This window comes from Ursus americanus, chromosome 18 (assembly GCF_024610735.1).
Source record: "Ursus americanus isolate L20-20 chromosome 18, mUrsAme1.1.p, whole genome shotgun sequence".
Taxonomy (NCBI): Eukaryota; Metazoa; Chordata; class Mammalia; order Carnivora; family Ursidae; genus Ursus; species Ursus americanus.
Genome location: NC_142144.1, coordinates 45564439 through 45575942, shown reverse-complemented (window position 1 = coordinate 45575942; position 11504 = coordinate 45564439). Strand labels below are relative to the sequence as shown.

General features: G+C 41.0%; 1 long non-coding RNA gene across 1 annotated transcript in view; it reads left to right on the top strand.

The window, feature by feature from the left end:
• Positions 1-904: 904 nt before the first annotated feature.
• The window catches only part of LOC123781328 (uncharacterized), a 165106-nt gene continuing 154506 nt past the window's right edge, over positions 905-11504 (top strand). The window contains exon 1 of the long non-coding RNA XR_006776663.2: positions 905-1092. This is a non-coding gene — a long non-coding RNA (uncharacterized LOC123781328). The remainder of the gene's footprint in view (positions 1093-11504) is intronic.

The window sequence follows — 11504 nt, the reverse complement described above, 5'->3', positions numbered from 1 at the left end:
AATGCCATCTTACACCCCAGATGCAGACCCAAAGTGAGGTAAAATTGAAGTTTTGTTTGTTTGTTTTCAGGATAGAAATTTCCTTCAGGTTTTTTTTTTTTCTCTTCTCTTGATTTCTTTATCATTCTTAGACCTATATTCCCCTTAGATGCCCCTGTCCCTCCTCCACTGTTACACCTTTTTGGTTCATCTTTCTTCATCCTGCAGTTGGCACACTTTTTTGAAAATCTTGTTTGTCAAAGTATCTTTCTAGTAATCCAGATAGCCCCCAGTTGATACTTTTAATGTGGTTTTGGTACAGTCATATAGAGCAGCATTACTTTACAGAAATGAATCTGACTGAATCTGTCTGTTCACCAAAGCAGGGCTGACAGAAGGTGGAAAAAACCAGGTGTGTCTCACACTTACAGGTCTGAAAGGGGCACCGCTGGAGCGTTCTGTGCTCTCCACTAAAGCACCAAGGCGGTACTGAGTGACTAGCCACAGAAGGCATGTTAAGATGTTAAGGAGTCCCAGTTTGGCTGGTTTTGTGCAATCAAATGCAGCCAGCCCTGTTTGTGTGTGAAGGGACTGGGCTTTCCCCAAGCCGTTGGTCATGATGCAAGAACAGACTTTCCCCTCTCTGGATCCCTGGAGTAAAATGGCTGCCAAGATATTTTAGAACAGAACTGGAAAAGTATGTACCAACCACGGGAACATGGTAACAAGAGTCCTTTGATATTTTTGTGTTCGCTGTGATGGACATGGCATCTGTTTCCTCTTAGGTGAGGATTCTGAGGTGTCAGTGGTTGATGCAAGCTTGTGACCCGGCTACTTCTGCTCAGAATACACGGTAGTGGCGGGGCAGGTGGGGGGTGGTGGCTCTGTGGATTGGGAATCCTTCAGGAACAGCACTTTACAGATGAGTTCTAGTGGAGCCCATCAGGGAGAAGAAAGCAACCAAACACAACGGGGAATGTTTAACAATTGAAACCAGTCCTTGCTTGTGTGGTCCCGTGTTTTACCACATCACTGTGAAAACGGACTGCTGGGAGGAAGACTGAAGGGCTGGCTGTTTATGAAGCCAAAAACCTGTTGACAGCTCTTTATAAGGTACAGGAGAAAATGGCAAAGCTCTCAAAACTTCAGGGAAGTTACTTCATCGCTCTGATTACTGCAGGCCACCAGGCTGTTGGGTCACAGGATCATGGCTGCATGAGGATGAGAATAGGAGGGTGGCCTGAGCCAGACTCAGAAATAGTTCCAAAATGCTCTAGGACTTTCCAGGAGTTCTGAAAAGTCTTTTTGTATTTATTTTTAAATAAAATGGGGTGGTTTTTTTTTGGTTTTTTTTTTGCATTGAGAGCTAACCTATGCTCATTAAAAATATAAAATGCCAACAAGCAGAAAACTAAACAGTATAACCTCTGCTCTCACTGCCTAGGGTCAACCCTCCCCTTCTGACTGTGGTGCATTCTTTTTGTTGTTGTTTTGTTTCCTACGCTTTGGACAAAGACGTAATTATATCCATATGGTAGATACAATTTTGACTCCTTTTTAAAACTTCAGCTTATACCATAAGGCTCTTTCAAAGTTGTCATACACATTTTGTCATGTAAGTCTTAATGGCTGTTTTGTAGATTTATGCCAAAAATTACTTATTCATCCCTGTGCTGTTGGGCTTTCTTTCTTTCTTTCTTTCTTTCTTTCTTTCTTCTTTTCTTTCTTTTCTTTTCTTTTCTTCTTCTTCTTCTTCTTCTTCTTCTTCTTCTTCTTCTTCTTCTTCTTCTTCTTCTTCTTCTTCTTCTTCTTCTTTGGATTATAACTAATGAGGCTGTGTATAAATATTTTGGATTGATTTTCCAGAATTGATTCTCAGGGAGATCATTTACTTTTTATGTGATGGGCAGAATCTAGTGGATTTATGCGTGAACTCTTGCATGCTTTCAAAGGACGGTGTTGTCTAAGCCAGTGTCTGAAGCTGTTTGGCCAACTTAGAGGTGGGACCAGAGACACCCAAGTCATTCTCTGCTCCAGTCTCACCTGCAACCAGCAGGCTCAACCCTGTCTGGCTTGAACCAAACTCATATGTGGAATTTAAGAAACAGGACAGATGAACATAGGGGAAAAAGAGAGAGAGAGAAGCAAACCATAAGAGACTCTTAACTATATGAGAAAAAAACCGAGAGTTGATGGAGGGGGGGGTGGGGGATGGGCTAAACGAGTGATGGGGATTAAGAAGGCTACTTGTGATGAACACCAGGTGTTACATGTAAGTGATGAATCACTGAACTGTGCACCTGAAACCAATTTTACCATATCTGTTCACTAACTAGAATTTAAATAAAAACTTTAGATAAAAAAGGGGGGGATCCTAGGGATTAAAGAAATAGGCCCTAATTGCTCTTCCGGAGCACAGTGTGCGAATTGATTCACAAGTGCCCTTGGGACACGCCTGTGCTCAGTGAGCTCAAGTGTCTCATTCAAGCGTTTTTATGACCGGGCTCCTGTGGGAGGTGGGGTGGGGTTGGGGGCGGGCTGTTTTACTAGCTGCGTAATCTTGGACAAGTCTCTTAACTCCTCCTCTGAGACTCAGTTTTTCCATCTGGCACTCAACCTCTTATACCGTTGTTGTGACAGAGAAAATGTTTGTGAAAGAATTAACATAGCACCCAGTTGGTAGTGGATACTCAGTAAAAGTCAGCTATCATCATCCTTACCATCACGTGTGTTCTACTAATCTCTCTTCCCCAGGGCTTCACTCTGCTGCCCCCCTGTCCTTCAGATACCCCCAGCCACAAGCGGGGGGTACTGCTTCAACCACCATGTACCTTTCTGAAATCAAGATGTTTCACCCTTGATCTTGCTGATCTGACCCCCAGACTCACCCCCCCCCCCAGAAAAGGGCATCGCTCCGGACTGGCCCCCTTCACCTGAACTTACCTGAGCTTCTACCTTCTTTACTTCACCCTGAACTTAAATTTAGGCGTTGGCTAAGGCAAGAACCGCTCAGAACCATATGTCTGGAGAGGAGTGTAGAATTACATATACCGCGTATCTGTGGTAAATCGGGAGCTGTACAGAACATGTAGGGGATTGTGCTCGTTTCCTTTAGACACTTCACTCTGGCTGGTTGGTAGTTGGCTAAGTCAGACCTGATCAGGGGAAGACCCATATCGCACAGCCTAGATATTCCCATTTGGCCAAATCACATAATCTGGGCAGGCCTCAGGTGTGAGCTGTGGGGAGAAATCTGGAAGGACGTGCGATATCTATGGGATGCTTTGTGACTGGTTATAATTAGAGGTCCAGGCTGGAGAAAGGCAATTGGAATCAAGAAGTTTTTTTTTTTGGTTTTTTTTTTTAAGATTTTATTTATTTGACAGAGAGAGACAGCGAGAGAGGGAACACAAGCAAAGGGGAGTGGGAGAGGGAGAAGCAGGCTTCCTGCCGAGCAGGGAGCCCGATGCGGGGCTCAACTCCAGGACCATGGGATCATGACCTGAGCCGAAGGCAGACGCTTAACGGCTGAGCCACCCAGGCGCCCCTGGAATTAAGAAGTTCTAACTGTGGAATTTGCTCACTGAAAAAGAGACTGGAAGCAGGAAGAGGACATGAAATAGGAATTAGATGATTAGATGTCTGTCTTGATAACAAAGACAATAATGATGATAATTCTCACAGCCCTCTGTATGCCAGTCCCTGAACTAAGAGCTTTATATATGTCGTCCCATCCAAATCTCATTTAAGAGGTATTAGTATCATCCTCATTTTCCTGATGAGAAAATTGAGGCTTAGAGAGATGCATTACTTGTTCGAGAATATAGGCCTGTTAATTAGTAATGCAAGGCAAACCCTTGAATTGAATTTAGATCTGTTCTTCTCTAAAGCTTAGGTTCAGATAAATAAATCTAGCAGCACTGAGAAGGATAGATTACATGTGGCGGGGGCGGGGGTTACTGGATGCAGGGTGACCACCAAAAGAGTGATTTCAGTACTCAAGAGAGACATGAGGGTTTGAAGTAAGAGAGTTGCAGTGGGGCTGCGAGGAAGGTACAGATATGAGATCTGGCAAGCAGGTGCACTATAATAGTGTCTCCTAAATCTCAATGAACATCAGATTCTCTGTTCATTCATTCATTCATTCATTCATTCATTCATTCAAGTAAACTCTACTCCGGATGTCGGGCTTGAACTCACAACCCCGAGATCAAGAGTCGTATGCTCTACTGACCGAGCCAGCCAGGCGCCCCTGTTTATTTATTTTTGAATGAAGATTCCCACAGCCTACCTCAGGCCTTCTGAATCGGAATCTCTGGGGGTAGGCTTGGTATTTTTACAAAACACCCTAGTTCTGAAGCTCTGCCAGGTTCAAGAACCGCAGCTCTGTTGACCTTGATTGAGATGTTTGGGATGGAACATGAGAGAGGGAGGATTTTAGGATGATAGCCAGTTTCTGAACTTTGTGACTGGGTGGATGATGGGTACCCTCCGCTAAGTTAAGAAATAGCAATAGTTTTGAAGTTCCTGTGGGGAGCTGGATATCAGAATCGACAGCTTGGAGTAGAGGTCAAAGCTGTAGATTAAGATGTGGAGATTGTTTGGTATTTGGACAGTGGTTGCTCTATATTTTTCATGGAATTTTTAAAACACTCAAACCTTCCATTTTTCTCTCAATAGTCAAATAATCACTCTGTACCTTAAATGGATTTCCTTTCTGCCCCTTGACTGAGTCTATTGCTCTTCAAATTTGTTACCATTTCTTTATAGCTCCTTAAGAGTCATGCACTATTATAACTACCTATTTGTACCCTCTCATCGGAGTCAAACCAATAACTTGTTAAAATAAAATTTATTATCTTTATATTTTAGATTAAAAGATTTAGGGAGGGGCGCCTGGGTGGTGCAGCGGTTAAGCGTCTGCCTTAGGCTCAGGGCATGATCCCGGTGTTATGGGATCGAGCCCCGCATCAGGCTCCTCCGTTGTGAGCCTGCTTCTTCCTCTCCCACTCCCCCTGCTTGTGTTCCCTCTCTCGCTGGCTGTCTCTACCTCTGTTGAATAAATAAATAAAATCTTTAAAAAAAAAAAGAAAGAAAAGATTTAGGGAGTTTTTGCAACTTGCCCAAGGTCATGTGAAATCAAATGGTTAAGCCAGGACTTGAAACCAAGATTCTTTCTGACTCCAGGTTCAGAGCTTTTGGTCTGATCTTCATATCATCTTTGTAAAAGAAGCAGTACACTCTACCACCAGTAACTTTTGCATGCTAATTCCCAAGTATGTTTAAATACTGAAAAATTCACTTAGAAAAATGAGTTCAGTGCTTTTTGAGAAATGGGATCGTTAAAAAATTATATTTAGTAAAATGAATTTATGTCCACTCTCCAGACATCAGTAGGATTAGACTGATCAAAGTGCCTTTTGACCTTTGACCAACAGCATGTGGAGTGGGCTACCTTTTTTGTACTCTCCGTGAAAGGTGGGGGGAAGGGGTGTGGTGCTGGTTTTCTGTCTCTGGAAATTCTGTTGCATGGCCTCCTGGGATTTTCTCATCTTGCTTTTCAGGGTATATCCGGCTTGGGGTGGAGACTAAATGGACTCTTGGTAAGCCCACATTGAAAATATGGCCTAGCACCAACATTTTTTTCCCCTAGATTTGGATAAATACAGACATCTGCCAAGTCTTCTTGGTAGCCCTGATACGTACAAAAAGGGCTAATGAAAAATATGCAGGCCATTATGAAGATTGGCAGGTTAAAATTGATACACTAAAAGAAATTGCATTCTTTTCTACAGATGAGTCATACAGCTAAAACTGTGCAGTATTATTTGGACCGACAACCATAATAATGATATTTAGTCTTTTTAAGTGGCAGATATCTAGATAACACTGACACTCAGATGACATCTCAGGCAACAATAGCCCTACTTTTTGTTATGTGAACAGAAGAAATGCTAAAATCATATTTCCAGAGGGATCTCAAATATGGTAACACTATCATAGCTTTAATAATTCCTGATAAATCGTGGTTACTAAAATTTATGATAGGGGCGCCTGGGTGGCACAGCAGTTAAGCATCTGCCTTCGGCTCAGGGCGTGATCCCGGTGTTATGGGATCGAGCCCCACATCAGGCTCCTCCGCTATGAGCCTGCTTCTTCCTCTCCCACTCCCCTGCTGTGTTACCTCTCTTGCTGGCTGTCTCTATCTCTGTTGAATAAATAAATAAAATCTTTAAAAAAAATTTATGATAAAAATGACTTCAACCAGTGTATAAAACATGCAAATATTTGGGCTGTGATCAAGGAGAGAAAGCATCAGTTAATTTAAGAGTTAGGTAGCTAGACTTTGTGCCCGGATCCATAGAAGTGTAAAGTAAAGGAAATCTTACCTAGTGGTGAAAAGGCAACCTTACCATAAAGTACGTTTCCCCCAACCCCACCCTGCAAAGTACATTCCTTGTTCTCCAGGTGTGCCTGTTTATCCCCACGTCCCAGCCACACCCACTCCCTGTTTCTGGCTCCACACCAAGGAACATAGAAAAAGCCCCTCCCTTTAGGTCTCAGAGTATCTTGGAGTCACTATTGATTCTTGACGTCCTTCACTTTCCCACCACGTCTAGACAGATTTTCCAGTCTCTTTTCTATTCCATGCTTGGGACACAGTAGGTGTTAAATATCCAGTTGTTGCCTAGATTTGTTTTTGACTTTTGGTTTTTTATTTCTCCACATCTCTTAACCTGTTCTTTTTTTTTTAAAAGATTTTATTTATTTATTCGACAGAGATAGAGACAGCCAGCGAGAGAGGGAACACAAGCAGGGGGAGTGGGAGAGGAAGAAGCAGGCTCATAGCAGAGGAGCCTGATGTGGGGCTCGATCCCACAACGCCGGGATCACGCCCTGAGCCGAAGGCAGACGCTTAACCGCTGTGCCACCCAGGCGCCCCTTAACCTGTTCTTTTGATCCCATTTTATAACCTCTTGATTTTGTCCTTCGGTATTTGGCTGCACAAGCCCTCAGGAGGCAAGATAGTTCGATGGAAGGAATATGGGATTGAGCTCAAATTTTTGCTCCACCATTTACTAGCTTTGTAAACTCCAGCAAATCACTCCCTTTCTTGGGTCGTCAAGTTTACATCTTTAAAACTGGAGAAAAATGTCTGTCAACCAGTATCTCCATATTTGTCAAATGGTCTTTCCTGTCTCCTCATGGCTCAGTCCAGATCCTAATTCAACCATTTATTTGATTCCATTCTTTCTGGAGTGGGAAATAAAGCCAAGAATTATGCTTAGGAAGCATTTATAACACAAAGAACCTGAAAGAGGTGAGTTGGAAGTTTATATTGTATTTCATTTACTGTCACTAAAGTTACCGGTCAGGGCAGATTAAAACATTGACAGGTTCTATGCACAGGTAAGGTAAGGATGCTTACTGACATATTCCACATGTAAGTGAATTTTTTAAAAAAATGAAAGTGTCTCACGAACTCCAATAATGTTCTTATTTTTTTCCCATAGTAACTTCTGTGCAGCTTTAAAAAAATAGATCAAATTCTTTTTTTTTTAAAGATTTTATTTATTTATTTGAAAGAGAGACAGCCAGCAAGAGAGGGAACACAAGCAGGGGGAGTAGAAGAGGAAGAAGCAGGCTCCCAGTGGAGGAGCCCGATGTGGGGCTCGATCCCAGAACGACGGGATCACGCCCTGAGCTGAAGGCAGACGCTTAATGACTGTGCCACCCAGGCGCCCCTCAAATTCTTAAGAATAACAACAGTAACCACTATCTTGTTTTTTTTTCTGCTGTGGGATTGCCCTTGCATATCTTTTACCTGTTCATAAAATCTGAGGGACTGGGTGGGATTGGGGAGAAGGATTATCAGCCAATTAATGTTTTTTAAATCCCTGAGATTAATAGTTTCTTGAGAGTTTACTGTATCTGGACCCTGAAAAAAACTATCATCTTCTACTTTCCAAACTACCATCTTCTGTGTGTATTTTGATGGCCAAGGTTTCTATTACTTCTTTGTGACGCTGAAATGAGATTTTTCTCCAATGTTAAGTTTTAGCCTTTTTGTACCCCTCCGACTTGTTAAAATCTTGTGTTAATGCAAGCTCATGGCAAACAATGTGGGTTGCCTGCCCAACAGCCATTCCCTTCATATGTGCTGCTAAGAGAACCCCAATATTGTTCTGTTATTAGGCCTGGTACCTTCATTAGTCCCTCCAGTGTACAAATGGGGATTAGGCTAAGGCAGTCTTAGTAATTTCTTTTTTCTTGGCAATGTTCTATTTAGAGACAGGCACAGGGTGGAACCTTGCTTATGAAATGTGAAAGCAAATAGGGGAAATTTTGGGGTAAGTTTCCTTTGTGCTTGAAAGGGCCAAAAGACAGTGGTTCCCACTTTTCTGAATCTGGCCATTGTTGGACGAGGGGGTTGGTGTCATGGAAGCTACCTTGAGATCATGGGGGAGTAAATCTGAGGACAACACTGACACGCTAAGAATCGTAGAGGAAAGTATGGCAAGAGTCTGGGTCTCTGATGATGTCACCGAGTCATGGACTGAATCTGCTCTAGAACTACCAGGAGACAGTCCTTACTGTTGAAGGTAACTTTTAGTTGTGTTTTCTATTACAAGCATCTGAAAACATCCTAACTTACTAACTAACTAATGTTAAAGGCATCCCTCACATTTTTTCAGAAATGCTTAATAGAAATTTCTGTTGTTGGTTAAAAAATTTGTCCTAACTAGACTGAATTTTCCAGAAGTCAGTTGAGCTAATTAAAAACATGACTTCATTAGCAGTTGTTTGGTCTAGTGTTTTCCAAATTTCTATTGTTTACTTTTATGATTTTAAGTTGTCTTCCCTTTTCCAAATTAAATACATTCACTTAAAAAATAAATTTTCTCACTAGCTATACATTGAAAACCAATATTATTTGCCTTAAGGAGAAGGTAATTATAAAAAAAGCATCCTGAACAAAGAAATGTTATTAAACTCTTGCCAGATAGAGTTGCCTGTGAAGACTGAGCTTGAGGCTTGCTCTCTCTGTTGAAAAGAGAGACTAGGGAGAGTTATAGAAGTGGTAAAATAATCCTAATACCAACTGGGCCTATTTATTTGCCATAAGCAGAAGAACTAATAGAGAAAGTGAAGGAACACATCTGTTAACTACCTGAATTTATCTAAGTATCATGGCTATGCCAGCTAAAATCATCTGGTATCTCACCAGTGCCCTGGTGGTCCCTGGAACTGACTCTCCAAAGAACCCTCCAGAGGCCCTGGCACCCTGAGCAATACCTACTGGAGTGAGGCTAAAGGTAATCCTAAGGAGTAGGGAAGGGCCCGAGAATCAGCCTTTGATTGACGTGATCATGATGGGTCACAAGAAGCCAATTTGCGATGTTTTATTATACTTGATACTAAAGCAAAGACAAGTAATCATGTATTCTTCCCTCCATGTCAGTGTTTTTTTTTTTAACTTTTTGCAGTCATGTGCCTTATTGAGAATTCTGGAAAACTATGGTTCTTCTACCCAGGAAAATGCACAATTACACACACACACACACACACACAGAATTTTCACACAGGATCATAGGGCTCAGGGAACATAGGCTAAGAACCAGTGTTCTTTATATTTTATGTGCGTCTTCCTGTAGCTTACCATGGGATTCAGTTGAGTGCAAGCTGTGGTTGAGTGCAAAACACGTTTTTTGAATATGTCTATAAATGAGTAAGAGTAGTAGGTTAATTTAAATGCACTAAACTGGAGAATTACTTTCCCCTCAACATCTACTTTGAATAGACATAGGTTACACTGATACTGCCTTCCAGGAGGCTTCAAGAGATGAGGTCAACCTCTATAAAAAGAAAATCAGCCAACCCTGTAAATTCATCCTTGTAAACTTTGAAACACCACTGAATGTACCCAGTAAAATTGTCCCTGAGCAAGCAGACTCCCAGGACTGGATGGAGTTCGCAAGCGTTCCTTAGCTAGAATAAACAAAAATGACTAGGAACTTTGCATTGCCTTTGTCTGAACTTGAGTGTCTGGCTGGGTCAGCCACAGCGGCATACCACACACCTGTTTGTCAAACCAAAGAGAAACCCGATAGGCACCTGTTTTTTACATTGTCAACTGAGCAAAGATATGACGTGATTCTAATTTATGATGTCCCATTAGTCATTAGAAACACCCTCCAGCTTTTTTACAAATAACTCTTCCCTTAAAAGGGATAGTATAAATAGCAAGTTGAAATAGACCATTTTAATCTCTAATTTTAAAGGATAATATTAAAAGCATTCAACTGCAGGGCTAAGACAGTAAATATACAGTAAGACCCAAAATAGTTTTTGGAACAAAAGTTCATGGGCTATGAAATTTCAAAAATCATAAACTAAGTGTTCAAATTTTTTTTTCTTTAAATTTGGCGTGAAACTGAGCCAATGGTTAATTTCAAACATTTGTAAATGGATAAATTAAGACATTTTACTCTCAAATGTTATAAGAAATGTTTGGATTAAAAGTACTTGATCAAAGAAATATTGAAGAGGAGATCTGGAATTGGTGATATTCACATGATATAATTCTTTGCATAACAAGTGTTTGAAAAATACTAAAAAAATGTATAAAAGGTGAAATGTTCATTATCTCTGAGTGAAGTTACTTAGGTTATATTAGGAACCACGTCTCAATTTTCTTTAGTTTTTAGTTTACTCAAGGTTTGTCCAGGAACAACTAAAAATTATTACATGTCTCAAAAAATTTTTTAACATCAGTAAAGATGAATTTATCTGCTTCATTGGGTTGTGAGCTTCCATTTGTCTCTGGAAGGACTTCAGATTTAACTTCTTAATAATACCATGGAAGCCATAATAATGGCCAAAAGTGAAATATGAACATTTCATTTTTTATCTTTAAGAGTTCTTTTTCTTTAAAGCAAACAAAGATGGGCTAAATTTAGTTGATGGCAGACAAAGTCTAGTGATTTGGGCACAGAACCAGTTTGATGACAGTTCATCATGTTGACTTTCTTTGTGGCCTGTGGATATGTAAACTCTTCTCCTCAACTTAATCTAGAAAGTGGCACTAACCATGGGTAAATTGTCTTTACTAACACCGGAACTGTTCACTGGGTGAACTTTGTGAAGTGCATTGAAACATTCTTGATGAGTGTATGAGGAATAAAGTTTGAATAAAACAAAGTTTGACTAAGGCAATAAAACCCTTTCAGAGTTATAGAGGACACAAATTCATTATCCTTCTTGTAACAGTAGGTAAATATTGGACAAAACGATTTATAGGCTAGCAGGGACTGAAATTTAAGACTAGGTTGTATGAGATAATGAAAATAGACTGGAAGTTCTTTTATCCTTAAGGTTTATTTATTTATTTCAGAGAGAGAGAGAGAGAGAATATGCATGATTGGGGGAGGGGCAGGGCAGAGAAAGAAGGAGAGAGAATCCCAAGCAGACTCCCCACTGAGTGGGGAGCTCCACATGGGGCTTGATCTCACAACCCCAAGATC